The following is a 16,508-nucleotide window of genomic DNA, read 5'->3' on the forward strand; positions in this document are numbered from 1 at the left end:
CAATGGATAGCCTCGCCAAAAGGGTATCAGCAGCTGAGGAGAGAATCAGAGTACTGGAAGATGTGAACCAGAAAAACTCAACACAACAGAAGAAATTGGAAAAGAAACTTAAGACAAATGAACAGGCAATGGAAAATGTACTCAAGGCATGCGAAGAGATGAAAATAGAAGTCTTTGATAAACTCAACAGAAACAACATAAGAATCATTGGAGTCCCAGAAACCCAGGAAGGAGATCTCCAAGAAGAATCAACTGTCAAAGACATCATCAAAGAGATACTCCCAGAGTTAAAGCCTACATGCAATCAAATACTGCATGCCCGAAGAATACCAGCTAAAAGAGACCCAAAGAAAAACACCCCAAGACACATCCTCGTTACAATGACAAATCCCATAGATAGGGATAGAATACTGAAAGCAGCAAGATCAAAAAGGGAAATTACATTCAAAGGAGCATCCCTAAGACTTACAGCAGACATGTCACAAGAAACTCTCAAGGCCAGAAGACAGTGGTTGGATATTGTGACAAGATTGAATGAAATGAATGCCTCCCCAAGAATACTGCACCCGGCCCGACTCACATTCAGGTTTGGAGGAAGAATACACAGCTTCACGGATAAACAACAGCTCAGAAACTTCACAGATGATAAACCAGCCTTAAAGGAAAAACTGACAGGTCTACTCTAAGACAAGAGAGACCAACAAACACAGCAAACTTATCTACAAAGATGACATTAAATCCTATGACAATCATCTCCCTCAATGTCAATGGACTAAATTCACCAATTAAAAGACACAGAGTGGCAAAATGGGTCAAAAAGATGAATCCAACCTTCTGCTGCCTACAAGAAACACATCTGAATAGTCAGAACAAACATAGACTCAAAATCAAAGGTTGGAAGAAAATTATCCAAGCAAACAACACCCTGAAAAAAGCTGGGGTGGCCATATTAATATCAGATGACACCAACTTTATACTCAGAAAAGTGGTAAGGGACAAAGATGGACACTATGTACTAATCAAGGGATATGTGCAACAGGAAGAAATCAGACTATTAAACATATATGCACCCAATGAGAGACCAGCAAATTATCTAATACAATTACTGACAAATCTGAAAGAAGAAATCAATAATAACACAATCATTGTGGGAGACTTCAACACAGCCCTATCAACACTTGATAGGTCAACCAGACTGAAACCCAACAAAAACATACTAGCCCTGAAAAGTGTTATGGAAGAAAGAGGACTAGTAGATATATACAGGACACTCCATCCCAAAAAACCTGGATACATATTCTTTTCCAAAGTACATGGGTCATTCTCCAGAATAGACTACATGCTGACACATAAAACATACCTCCATAAAATCAAGAGGATAGAAATCTTGCAGGCTACCTTTGCTGACCACAAGGCTCTGAAATTAGATGTGAACTACAAAGCCACACAGAAGAAAAACTTTAACAATTGGAAATTAAACACCCTGCTACTGAACAACCAGTGGGTCCGAGATGAAATCAAAAAGGAAATCAAAACTTTCCTGGAAACAAATGATAATGAAGACACAAACTGCCAGAATCTATGGGACACAGCAAAAGCAGTCCTGAGAGGAAAATTTATAGCTCTACAAGCACACATCAGGAAGGAAGAAGGAGCATACCTGAATAACTTAATGGCGCAGCTTAAAAATTAGAAAATGACCAACAGAATGAACCAAAAATAGGGAGACAGAAGGAAATAATAAAGCTGAAAGCGGAACTCAATGAAGTGGAAAACCAAAAAGCAATCCGAAAGATCAACGAAAGCAGAAGCTGGTTCTTTGAAAAAATAAACAAGATTGATAGACCATTGGCAAAACTCACAAAGAAAGAGAGAGAGAGAAATCTGATAACCCGTATTAGAAATGAAAAGGGGGAGATCACAACAGAAATTGCAGAGATCCAAAGGATAATCAGAGGCTACTTTGAGAAACTTTATGCTACAAAACATGAGAACCTAGAAGAAATGGAAAAATTCTTGGACACTTATAACCTTCCACATTTAAGTAAGGAGGATGTAGCATATCTAAACACCCCCATCACTACTGAGGAAATTGAAACTATAATCAAACATCTACCCAAAAAGAAAAGCCCAGGCCCAGATGGTTTTCCTAATGAATTTTTTCAAATCTTTCAAGAGGAGCTACTACCAATCCTAGCCAGACTCTTCCATGAAATTGAAAAAAAGGGAACTCTCCCAAACAGCTTTTATGAAGCCAACATTACCTTCATACCAAAACCAGACAGAGACGCTGCCAAAAAAGAAAATTACAGACCAATATCCCTGATGAATGCTGATGCAAAGATCTTCAACAAAATCCTGGCAAATAGGATCCAATGCATCATCAAGAAGATCATACACTACGACCAAGTAGGCTTCATCCCAGGAATGCAAGGATGGTTTAACATCCGTAAATCTATTAACATCATACACAACATCAACAACAAGAAAAATAAAAATCACATGATCATATCAATAGATGCAGAGAAAGCATTTGATAAGGTCCAACACCCATTCTTGATTAAAACTCTCAGCAAGATGGGAATGGAAGGAACCTTTCTCAATCTAGTTGAAGCCATCTACCACAAGCCAATGGCAAATATTATCCTCAATGGAGAAAAACTAAAAGCCTTTCCTCTAAATTCGGGTACAAGACAAGGCTGTCCTCTCTCACCACTCCTCTTCAATATAGTACTGGAAGTTCTTGCTATAGCGATCAGGCAAGAAAAAGATATCAAGGGAATTCAGATAGGAAAGGAAGAAGTCAAACTCTCATTGTTTGCAGATGACATGATACTCTACTAAGAAAACCCTAAAGACTCTACCAAAAAGCTTCTAGAAATAATAGATTCATATAGCAAGGTGGCAGGCTACAAAATCAACCTACAGAAATCAATGGCCTTTTTATACACCAATAATAATAGGGAAGAGATGGAAGTCAGGAAAGCAATCCCATTCAGAATAGTGCCACACAAACTCAAATATCTTGGAGTCAACTTGACCAAAGACGTGAAGGACCTATACAAAGAAAACTATAAAGCCCTGCTCCAAGAAATAAGAGAGGACACACGGAAATGGAAACACTTACCCTGCTCATGGCTTGGCAGGATTAACATCATTAAAATGGCAATACTCCCCAAAGCATTATACAGATTTAATGCGATCCCCTTAAAAATACCCATGACATTCTTCAAAGAAGTGGATCAAACACTTATGAAGTTCATCTGGAACAATAAACATCCTCGAATAGCTAAAGTACTCCTAGGGAAAAGGAAAATGGGAGGCATTACTCTCCCCAACTTTAAACTGTACTACAAAGCAATAGTTATTAAAACAGCATGGTATTGGAATAAAGACAGACCCTCAGATCAGTGGAATAGGCTTGAATTCTCAGAGAACATTCCCCAGGCATACAATTACCTAATTTTTGACAAAGGAGCAAGAAATCCTAAGTGGAGCAGAGAAAATCTCTTCAACAAGTGGTGCTGGCAGAACTGGTTAGTGACTTGCAAAAAAGCGAACATAGACCCCCAGTTAACATCATGTACGAAGGTAAAATCCAAATGGATTAAAGACCTTGATATCAGACCAGATACCATAAGGTATATAGAACAACATGTCGGTAAAACACTCCATGACATTGAGACTAAAGGTATCTTTAAGGAGGAAACTGCACTTTCCAAAGAAGTGGAAGCAGAGATTAATAGATGGGAATACATTAAACTGAAAAGCTTCTGCACCTCAAAAGAAATAGTGCCCAGGATACAAGAGTCACCCACTGAGTGGGAGAAACTATTCACCCAACATCCTTCAGATAAGGGGCTAATATCCAAAATATACAGGGCACTGACAGAACTTTACAAAAAAAAAAAAACATCTAATCCCATCAAAAAATGGGGAGAAGAAATGAACAGACACTTTGATAAAAAAGAAATACAAATGGCCAAAAGACACATGAAAAAATGCTCCTCGTCACTAATCATCAGAGAGATGCAAATCAAAACAATGATGAGATACCACCTCACACCACAGAGATTGGCGCACATCACAAAGAATGAGAACAATCAGTGCTGGCGGGGATGTGGAGAGAAAGGAACTCTTATCCACTGCTGGTGGGAATGCCGTCTAGTACAGCCTCTATGGAAAGCGATATGGAGGTTTCTTCAGAAACTGGAAATTGAGCTCCCATTCGACCCAGCTATTCCACTCCTAGGGATATACCCTAGGAGCACAAGAATACAATACAAAAACTCCTTCCTCACACCTATATTTATTGCAGCACTATTCACAATAGCCAGGCTCTGGAAAAAACCAAGATGCCCTTCAACAGACGAATGGCTAAAGAAACTGTGGTACATATACACAATGGAATATTATGCAGCCGTCAGGAGAGATGAAGTCATGAAATTTTCCTATACATGGATGTACATGGAATCTATCATGCTCAGTGAAATAAGTCAGAGGGAGAGAGAGAGACGCAGAATAGTCTCACTCATCTATGGGTTTTAAGAAAAATAAAAGTCATTTTTGTAACAATCCTCAGAGACAATTAGAGGAGAGCTGGAACACCAGCTCACTCCATGAAGCTCACCACAAGAGTGGTGAGCACAGTTATAGAAATAACTACACTGAGAACTACCATAATCAAGTGAATGAATGAGGGAACTGGAAAGCCTGTCTGGAGTACAGGTGGGGGTGGGGTGGGATGGAGGGAGATTTGGGACTTTGGTGGCGGGAATGTTGCACTGGTGAAGAGGGGTGATCTTTATATGACTGAAACCTTATCATAATCATTTATGTAATCAAGATATTCAAATAAAGAGAAAAAAAAGAAAAAAAAGAAAATAAAACAGAACCCATGTACAATTACTTTGTCCACAAGTCCCCAGATTGTAGTACATTATAACATTTCTTAGCAGTACACAAAGCAATCTAAAGCCATGAAATTTATGTGACTCCTTAAACATTGAAGGCATAGTATTTTTTTACGTTTTCATGCACATGCATATTAGTTTAAGTTAACATCAAAAGTTTAAGTGTTTTTTGGGGGGTTTTTTTTGGGTTTTTTGGGTTTTTTTGTTTGTTTTGTTTTTGGTTTTTGGGTCACACCCGGTGGTGCTCAGGGGTTACTCCTGGCTGTCTGCTCAGAAATAGCTCCTAGCAGGCACGGGGGACCATATGGGACACCAGGATTCGAACCAATCACCTTTGGTCCTGGATCGGCTGCTTGCAAGGCAAATGCCACTGTGCTATCTCTCTGGGCCCTAAGTGTTTTTTTTTAAGGTTTAGAGTCAAAGGAGCACAGTAAAAATGGTGTTAGAGTGGCAAATATTGTTTGCATAGGCCCTCCAAAATATGGGGGACATGGAAAGGAAAAGACTTGGCCTAAATACAAGGAGACCCTACCCCTGAAGTTTCCTGGCATAAGACCAACTCTAGGCTCCAGGCAAACCAGTTTGTCCAATCCAGGACATTGTCTGTAGTGCCAATACAGTTTTATTTTTCATGCAGTCTCTATTGTTGGCATCAGGTTTCTGTATTAAAAATCCTGGAATCTGCATACCCTACATTAAAGTCTAGCCTCTAGAAGGACTCCTCCCGTTTTTTGCTTTTTTGATTTTTGTCCCCTTTTTTTTCTCTTATTTTTTTCCCTTCAAACAGAACCACATAACTAATCATATTGTTCTGCCTCATAAATTGACGGGGAAATAATGGAGAGTACCAAGACCAAACAGTCATATGAACATTGAGTAGAAATAAACAATGATCAGATTTAAACACCAAATCCAAATCCAACGACAACAGAATTGATACCCAATCTACAACAAGCTAGACACAGTGGGGACCAGTATGGGAGGCAAAGGAGGGAGATATAGGATGCATGCAGGAAACAGGGATAGAAGGAGGACAACATTGGTGGTGGAAATGCCCCTGATTCAATGTCATTATGTACCTAAAATATTACTGCAAAAGATTTGTAATCCACTTTGGTGAAAATAAAAATTATTAAAAAAAAGAAAAGAAAAGAAATCGCTCCTGGCAGGCTCAGGGGACCATATAAAATAAAAAAAAAAACACCTCAAAATAGAAATCATATGAAGTATACTCAGAAAACAACCACAACATAAGAAATTAGGCATAAAATAAAAAAGGCAAAGAGATTAACTAAAAACTAAACAACATACTTGTTAATTACAACTGAATGAGATGACACTGAGAAGAAATCAAATAATTCCTCAAAATAAATGAGGATGGATACATCAGTTGCCAGAACATATGGTACATAGCAAAAGTTGTGATTGAATAGTAGTGGTAGTGAATAGTTTGTAGCTATTTATATACATAACAGGGCTAAAATCAATAAACTTAACTCTTATCTAGACAAAAATAGATAAATGAATCCTATCAAAATAGAGAGGAGATAAATTTTAACCAATAAATGACTTTAATAAATCCTTCCTTAGAGTTACTAAGAAAAGATGAAAATAATCTCAAATAAATCTAGTCAGAGATAAAAGTAGACAAATTGCAACAAATGTCTCAGAAATATAAAAAAATCTTAAGAGATTATTTTAAAGAAAAATTTCAAATTTTGCTCTATATCTGGCAGTGTTCAGAATTACTCCTAGCTTTGTTTTCCAGAATTACTCCAGGTAGGGTTGGGGGACTATATGAAATGCTGAAAATCAAAGCCAGGTTGGCCAGTGATTGAGCCAGGTTGGCTATATCCAAGCCAAGGGCCCTATATACTGTACACATTACAAACATTTTATGCCACCAATCTCAAAACTATAAAATAAATGCATAATAAAATTATATGAATTCCCAGGAAAGAAATAAGAGGAAAAAGAAAAATTGAAGAGAACAATCTTAGGTAAAGAAAAGGATTACTACAAGACATTAAAGAAGACACAAAGAATGGAGACATATACAGTACACATAAATTGGGAAGATCAACAGCTTTGAAATGGCAATACTTACCAAAACACTGTACAGATTTATGGTATCCTAAGTATACTTGTGATGTTTTTAAAAGAAGAAGACCAATCATTCTTGAATTTCATTTGGAACAATAAATACCCACAAACAGCTAAAGCAATCCATTGGAAAAAGATGAGAAACATCACTTTCCCCAACTTCATACTATATAGCAGTAGTCATTAAAACAGCACGGTAGAGGAACTATGAAAAACCCTCAGATAAATGTTATACTGATCAATTACATGCAAAAAATAGTGAACTCAGACTTCTATTTAACACTGCACAAAGGTCAAAATCAAAATGCATTATAAGCCTTGATAGCAGACCTGAAACTATAAGGGATATATAGAAAGACATAGGAAGAACAGTTCATGACAGAAGCTAAAAGCATCTTAAAGGATGAAACACCACTAGTCAAGCAAATTGAAGCAAAAATAAACAAATGGAACTACATTAAACTGAGAAGTTTTTACACTTCAAAGAAATGATATAAATTATATAAAGACTACCCACAGAATGGGAGAAGCTATTCACCTGATACCCATTAGATAAGGGGTTATTATCTAAGATATACAAGGCACTGACAGAACTTAGCAAAAAAATATCCAAATCTAAAAATAGGTAGAAAAAATGAACAGACATTTCCTCAAAAAAGAAATATAGGTGGAACAAGCTCAAATGAAAAAATGTGCTATATCACTTATCAGTAAGATACAAATCAAGCAAAAATGAGATATCATCTCACACCACAAAGAGCCTCTCACACCTAAGAACAAGTACAAGAACAATCAGTGCTGGTATGCATTAATGGATAAAGGGAATTTAATTCACTTTAGGTGAAATGATGATTATTCCAGCCATTTTTGAAAACATTGTGGATGTTCCACAAAAAACTTGAAATTGGTATTCCACTCCTAGGCATATACCCTAGCAACAAAAATACCATGCATAAATACATCCCCAGCATTCCTATTTTTGTTGAAGCACTATTTATTATTATAGCCACAATCTGGAAACAGCCCAAGTGCCTTAGAACCGAGGAGTGCCTAAAGAAACTGTAGTACATCCACAAAATGGAATACGACACAGCTGTTAGAAAAATGAAGTCAAGAAGTTTGCTTATACATGGATAGATATGCACATTACTATGCTGAGTGAAATGAGTCAGAAGGAGAAGAATAGACATAGAATAGTATTAATTATTTATGATATATAAGACAATAAAAGATAGTATGGTAATGATACACAGAAGCAATAGAGATGAGGGCCAGGCTGACCACTGTATGTCCAAACAATTAGGACAAAAACAAGGATTTCATTTGATAGTTGAATGATAGTTGAAACTGATTACTCTGAAAAAAAATGGGTTGTTGAAAGAGGATTATATGATATATACATGGTACCCCTTCATTAACAATACTGTAAAAAGCAGGGTCAAAAAGGGGATAAAGAAAGAGAAAGAAGAAATGTCTGAACAGAGGCAGGAAGAGGAGAGGGTGGGAGGAAAATTGGAGATATTGGTGACGGGAAAGTGCACTGGCGAAGGGTTGTGTACATTGTTTGAATAAAACTATATCATGAAAAATATTGTAACCACTGTGCTTAATTAAAGTAGCTAAAAAGTATTCCCCCAAACAAAAGCTCAGGTCAAGATGAATTTTATTTGGATTATACCAAATAAAAAGTAGTGCTCATATTCTAGCTTTTCCAATGTACTTAGGAAAATGGAATCTTCTTCAATAGCTTATATGCAGACAAATTATACTACTCTAAAACAGATTGAGGCATTACTAAAAAATAGAATGTTATATAAATATACCTGATGAAAACCAATGTAAAAACTATCAACAAAATCCTAGTGAACTGAGCCCAGCTATGTCCAAATAAATCAAGTGGGATTAGTCCCACGCATGCAAATATACATAATACCACATAGACATAAATAAATAAAAAAGATGATAATACCAATTAATGTACAGAAGTCTTTTGACAAGAGTCAAAACCAATTCATCAAAAAAATACCTCTAGAATACCAATAGAAATCACATTCCAGAAAATAATGTTGCTCTAATGCAAATATCACAATTAATGATGAACAATTGAAAGTCTTCTACCTGAGCCAAGCTCAAAAAAAAATCTCCACTGTCACTACTCTAGTTCAACTTAATTTTGATGTCTTTGCATAGAAGTTAGACAAGAAAAGTATATCAAATGTTTCAAAATTTAAAATTAAGAAATCAAATTATTGACACTTGAAAATGTCCCATTGATTTAAAAAAATACCCTAAAGATTGAAAAGAAATCGTATAAATAATATGACAATTCAATATTTAGCAGGTCCAAAAGTAATACACAAATCTTGTGACAAAATATGAACTTGAAGAAATCAGTCAAAAACTATCTCCTTCAGAGTAGTGTCTCAAAACATCAAATACCCGGGAAACAACTAAACAATGTCTGCTAAAACTTATACAGTGAAACTGTGAACTTCTGCTAGAAGTCTAAAACAGCAGAAAATAAAATATATTCCCTGTTCATAGATTAGAGGGAAGAACATATTCAAAATGACTGTCCTATGTAATATAATGTACAGATCCTATGCAGTACCTACTAAAACTCCAATGACACTTTTAAAAGATAGGGAGCAGTCTATTAACATTTTAATGCTGCCATAAAATTCTAAAACAGCCAAAACAATCCTAAGGAATAAAAAATGATAGGCATTGCATTTCCCAACTTTGAATTATGTCTCAACAGTTCATGATATTACAAAATAGACCAGAAGTCCATTGGAAAAAATTGGAATTTCTGAGTTAAACCCCAGCTAACAGCTAATCTATGACAAAATAGCTTAGTATATGAAGCAAGGCAGGATCAATCTCTTTTAATAGATGTTGGAGGCATTTCATGTAAGAACATAAAATTCAAACTGTACATCGTGCCATTCATGAAAGTAAACTCAAAGAGGATTAAAAACCTAGTGAGCAGAACAGAGGAAATTAAATACATCTTAAGAGCTTTCCAGAAAATTGATCACAGAGGATTTTTCATGAATATATCCGAATATTTTTGGCTAAGAAAACAAAAATGAAAATAAACAAGTGGTATGATTATAATGTTTGTGAATTTATGTAAGTTAGATTTATGTCTTAAAATGTGTGTCATCCTTTACAGAGGCCATGCTAATCTTCTCTGTATCGTTCCAATTTTAATATATGTGCAAAGATTCATGTCTTAATGTGTGATCTATTCTAGAGAATATTCAGGGTGGACAAGAGATAAAAATGTGTTCATCCTTTTTTTTTTTTTACCATAGAAGGCCCTTTATAAATCCATTACTTCCAGTTTTTCTAGATTTTTTTTGTGTGTATTTTAGGGCCACACCTGGGGAGTGGCTAAGCGCTCAGAAATCACTCCTGGCTTGGGGGACCATATGGGACACCGGGGGATCGAACCCGTCCTAGCCTAGCACACGGAAGGCAGACACATTACGTCCTGCGCCACCGCTCCAGCCGTATTCTAGAACCTTATTTAGATCCTGAATGATATTGGGCCTAATGGACCTATCCAGTAGTGAGAGTGGTGTCATAAAAATTTAGGGATGGGAATCCCCCCTGATTTTATGTAAATATGTACCTAGAATATTATTGTCAACACAATGTAAGCCACTATGATCAAAATAAAAACTATATAAAAATTTCTCACTAATATAATATTTCTATTTATGTGTTTCTCTTGGTTTGTGAGCAAAGGTCATACAAACGTTGTTGACCAACATTTGGTGCATCTATGTTGATTAGTTAGTACTTCTTGTTTGTCCCTTTTATCAATAAATAGCATCCATCCTTGTCTTTAACTTTCTTTAGTTGAATGCAATTTGATGTGATATAAGCATGGCTGTCCCAGCCTTTTTCCCCAGGTCCTTGTAAAATTATTTGTTTATCCTTTTACTATGTGCCTACATCTACCCTGAGATAGTAGATGACTTTCCAGTGAATAGAAAATAGATATGTTTTATTTCTTGATTTGTCTGACCACACTGCATTTTGATGGGAGAGTTTAGTCCATTTACATTCAATGATGCTATTGCCATTCTGTTGTGTCATTTCACTGTGTATGGTTGATGTTACTACAATTAGTTATTTGATTTATGCAAGTGGCCTTTCAGTTCCTTTAAAGCTGATTTTATTATCATGAATTTCGTTAGATCTTTTTTGTCTGAAAAATTTTTCTTCCTGACTCTCACCTAAATGAGAGATTTTCTAGGTAGTGAATTCTAGGTGGAAAGCTTTCATTCAGTAATTTGAAAACCTCATTTCACTCTTTATTGTTTCTGAACCATTTCACATGCCCAACCTGATGTGATTCTTATTATCTTTCCATTATATTTAAGTTTTATCTTCTACACTATGGATTTTAAGAAGTCAGTCTCTATCTTTGGGGTTTTGTTTTGTTTTGCCATTTTGTCACTACGTCTTAGTGTTGCTTCTCTGAGTTAATTTTGTTTAGTACTATTGATTTCTTGAATTTGCAAAACTGCCTCTTTCAGGAAAGTGCCTTAAGTTCTCTGCAATAACCTTTCCCACTTCTTTTTTTTTTTTTTTTGTGGTTTTTGGGTCACACCCGGCAGTGCTCAGGGGTTACTCCTGGCTCCATGCTCAGAAATTGCTCCTGGCAGGCACGGGGGACCATATGGGACGCTGGGATTCGAACCGATGACCTCTTGCATGAAAGGCAAACGCCTTACCTCCATGCTATCTCTCCAGCCCCACCTTTCCCACTTCTTGTTCTCCCCTTTCTTTTCCTCAATTTCTGGTATTCATATATTTCAGAGAGGATTCATCTTGTATTTCTTCATTAAGTACATTATCATATTTTAGTCCATTATTTGGCCTCGATTTTCTCTTTAGACTTCCCTATAAATTCTGGCATGCAGTTTTTTTTTATTTGTTGCTGTGGTTCTCCCACTGTGAGATTCTGCTACTATAGCTTTCTAGCATTTTTTTAGCTCCAAAGGCAAAGGCTCCAGAATAAATCTGAATAAAGAGGACTACATCAAACTAAATAGTTTCTGAATAGCAAACATAACACGAGCCCAAACTAAATGACAGCTAACTGAGTGGGAGAAAATATTTTCACTCAACAAATAAGAAAAGTGGATATCTAGGATATACAAAGTACTCACAATGATTAGACCCCAAAAGTCTAAAAATATTATAAAAGTGGAGAGAAGTGATGAATATACAATACTCTGAGAAAGACCTATAGATAACCACCAGGAACATGGAAAAATACTCATCACTACTTATTAGGGAAATTCAAATTAATAAAACAATGAAATATTAACTTACACAGCTGATAATGACATGTATCAAAAATACTGGGAACAATGTTTTGACTGGGATGTGGTAAAAAGAGAACTCTTAGCTACTGCTAATATGAATTTTGTCTGAGTCAATCTCTATGAAAAACAGTAGGGTTCACAGAAAACTCAGAATTGAGCTGGATTCAATACAGCAATTTCACTTTTAAGTATCTGCATGGAAGAATAACCATAGATTCTAAAAGATGTATGCACAAAACTATTCACCATAGCACTCAGTACAAGAGCTAAGAATTGGAATCAATCTAGTGAGATGCCCAACAACAGACTAGTGGATCATGAAGATGAGGTACATATATATATATATATATATATATATATATATATATATATATATATATATATATATACAGTAGAACACTGTATAGCTGTAATGAATAAAGTAATCATGCAATTCACTGAAACGTTGAAGAAATTGGAAGATAATGTGTTGTCTTCAGATATCAGATTAAAAAAAGGACAAATAAAGAATTACATAGCTTTTATATGGTATTTAGAATAACTGCATGAGGGACAGCAGTGATTTTTTTCTTTTTTTTTTAAAGAGTATATTTAGGCACCATGATTGCAAACATGTTGTAGGTGGGTTTCAGTCATAAAAAGGACACCCTCCTTCACCAATACAACATTTCCACCACCAATGCCCCCTATATCACTCACTCCCACACCCTGCCTGTATTTGAGACAGTCTTTCTACTTCTCTCACTTAATAATATTGCCATGATAGTCGTTAGAGTAGTTACTTTTCTAAATGCACTCAACACTCTTTGTGGTGAACTTTATATCATGAGCTGGTCCTACCAGCCCTCATCTCTATAGTTTCTGGTCATTATTACAATAATGTCTTTTATTTTTCTTAAAACCCATAGATGAGTGAGACTATTCTGTGTGTGTCTCTCTCTCTGACTTATTTTACTAAGCACAATAGATTCCATGTATATCAGGTATAGAAAATTTTCATGTCTTTATCTCTCCTGACAGCTGCATAATATTCAATTGTGTATATGTACCACATTTTCTTTAGCCGTTCATCTGTTGAAGGGCATATTGGTTGTTTCCAGAGTCTGGCTATTGTAAATAGCACTGGGACTTTAATGATTTAAATGGGGTTTCTAGAATAGTCTTTGTCTCAAAATATAGAGAGAAGGAAAGCAATAGAGTGAAGGCTGAGGAAGTCAGGTGGGAAATAACAGGGCTCAAATTCATTGTTATATATCCAAACAAGGAGTCAACAACACTTAAAATATGAGACTCAAACTTTATCAACTAAACTTAAAATGGTGCCTGTTACGAATGCAGGCTGAGGCGGGCAGGTGATTCTGGGATGGACTCTGGGAACATTAATGGAGGGAGAGTCAGTAGGTGGTAAAGCATTGTATGTCTAAATCTCAACTATAAATAACTTTGTAAATGACATTGCTTTAAGATTTTACATTTTATCATGCTCTTTCCAAGGCTAAAACTATTTGACTCCTTACATTAAATTAAAATTCAATCTCACTTTCATGATTTTTAAGACCACATCTGAGATGACTGGGATGGGAGGAAACATCCAGTTGTGCTCTGGAATTATCTCTGGCTTTGTGCTCAGATATAACTCATGCCACGGGTCTAGAGACCATCTGGAATTCATGGGATTAAACTCAGGTCATCTGCATGCAAGGCAAAGAACCGATTCTCTGTACTGTCTAGCTTGCTCCCACATTTATAGGATTTATCAATCTCTATTTTCTGTTTCTGTGTTATGGTACACCCAATATTCATTTATTTTTCTATCTTAAGTTCTTTTTTTAAAAAGGGTTTTTTTCTCAATTTAGAATTTTCTAGATGCTAGTTAGTGTGTTTGCTTGTATTATATTGCTTTCCTCACTGGCTAATATTTTAGAGGGATGACTTCTGTGCTATAGATATCTTAGATTTTTCTCATAACACTCTGTTAGTCTTAATAGTATTTTTTTTGGTTGGTTGTTTTTTTGGGGGGTCACACCCAGCAGTGCTCAGGGGTTACTCCTGGCTCTACACTCAGTAATCACTCCTGGCAGGCTTGGGGCACCATAAGGGATGCTGGGATTTGAACCACCATCCTTCTGCATGCAAGGCAAACACACTACCTCCATGATATTTCTCCTTCCCTGAGTTTTTATATATATTTAAAATATGCTTACCTTTTATTTTATAATTTTTTTTTTTTGGTTTTTAGGCCACACCCGGTAATGCTCAGGGGTTACTCCTGGCTATGCACTCAGAAGTTGCTCCTGGCTTGGGGGACCATATGGGACACCGGGGGATCGAACCGCGGTCGTCCAAGGCTAGCGCAGGCAAGGCAGGCACCTTACCTCTAGCGCCACCGCCCGGCCCCTTATTTTATAATTTTTATTTATTTCATGTACTACAAAACTTACTGAGACAGAACCTTTGGTTTGTCAAGCTATGAAAAATACTGTATACAGTATGAATAATATGGCCATTCAATAAATATTTGCTTGCAAGCTGCTTTTCTTTCATAATTATTGGTGCTGTCTTTGATGAAAAATGATAAAATATCCACAAGCAGTGATTAAATATTTACTGTAAAATAATACTAGTTCTAGATACATTATATTTTAGAATATTTTCTAAGTCTTAAATATTAATTCACTTCTGAAACATTATTATAATTTTTCAGCTATCAAAGCCTACTTTCAGTTACAATATACTTTTGCCTTTACTGTTAGCACCCAGTCTTCTGATTTTATATAAGATGTATCCTCCTAGTAGACATAAATTTAAGTGTATTCTGAATAATAGAAGAGTAACCATCAATAATTGAGATATATTAACAGTAATATATACAGTATGTTAGTTTTCAAAGAATTCTTGAATACTCAGTACTTCTCATAATCATATTATATTGCTCATTATATAAAAGCATTAGATATAAATTTATTTGCATAATTCTCTAGTAAATGATGCTAAGAGCCAAAAACAAAATACCACAAATTCAAGTGGTATTCTATTCCCCACGTTGCTTTTCAGATGTCTTAGTTTCAAATAAATGAGTATACTGTGCCACTGCTGGAAATATCTAAAAAGGGCTGGCATATTTTGTTTATTTTCAATGCCATCTGTGGTCTCGTGTGACAATTCTAAACATGATTTGAAACATATTTAACATCTTCCAGACTTTTGGCTTCCTGGTGATACAAGGAGAGTGAGTTTTGACTACAAAATAGTATATGCTATGTGAAGTAAAAACTAATGCAATAAAGGTATGTTTTCAACTTTATTTTTTGCTAATACATTAATACCAATCATTAGTAGTATAAGTTCATGTCTCTAATGTATTTATTTATGAATTCTTTCTTTTTAAAACATCTTATTTTGAAACTATTTGAAATCAACTTCCCAAAGTGACAATATCTAGAACAACCAAAGCACAATTCACAACTCAGGAAAATTATTTTGATGTAGCACAATTAAACTAGAGTTTATTATATTACAACAGTGGTTATATAAAGTTCTGTTGAATAATTTTATATTCACCAATTAGCTCATGTACCAATTTGTTCAAACACAAGCAAAATTCATTTGGATAACTGCTCCATCACCCTAAAAAAATGTTTGCTGTTAATTTATAGCCACAAATTTCTGGCAGGCCTAGTTCCTATCAAATACCAGTCTGTAAATAATTACTATGATTTTGTTGTTTTGAAAGTATTATACAAATCACATAACAAATTATGTAATTTTTAGAAATAGATTCTTAAATATTTGGCATAACATGATTAATATATATATATAGGACTATGTATAAATATTTGTTTCACTTAATTTCTGAGTAGTATGGCTTGGTAATTCAGTCATGGTTGAAGAATATTTATAGGTATTATAAATAATGCTATTATAAATATTTTAAAGGATTTTGCATTATGAGATATCTTAAAATATTTTTATTTTGAAATGTCTTGGAGTTAAAAATTTTAGGTCATCTGATAACTGTATATGTGACTATATAAAAGCAGATAATATTTTTCTAAAATAACTACTATTTTATTTTCCAATCAGATACTTTAATGTGTTGTCTCTCCTAATCCTCTCCAGAAATTAGTAATGTATTAATTCCTGT

The 16,508-nt window shown here is 35.3% G+C and overlaps 1 non-coding gene across 1 annotated transcript; it reads right to left on the reverse strand.

Annotated features, from left to right (window-relative positions):
• Window positions 1–10,149: 10,149 nt before the first annotated feature.
• LOC126000367 (U6 spliceosomal RNA) lies at window positions 10,150–10,251 on the reverse strand. Its single transcript, XR_007492710.1, has one exon. It is a non-coding gene; the product is annotated as a U6 spliceosomal RNA (small nuclear RNA).
• Window positions 10,252–16,508: the final 6,257 nt, after the last annotated feature.

This window comes from Suncus etruscus, chromosome X, assembly GCF_024139225.1.
Source record: "Suncus etruscus isolate mSunEtr1 chromosome X, mSunEtr1.pri.cur, whole genome shotgun sequence".
Lineage (NCBI taxonomy): Eukaryota > Metazoa > Chordata > Mammalia > Eulipotyphla > Soricidae > Suncus > Suncus etruscus.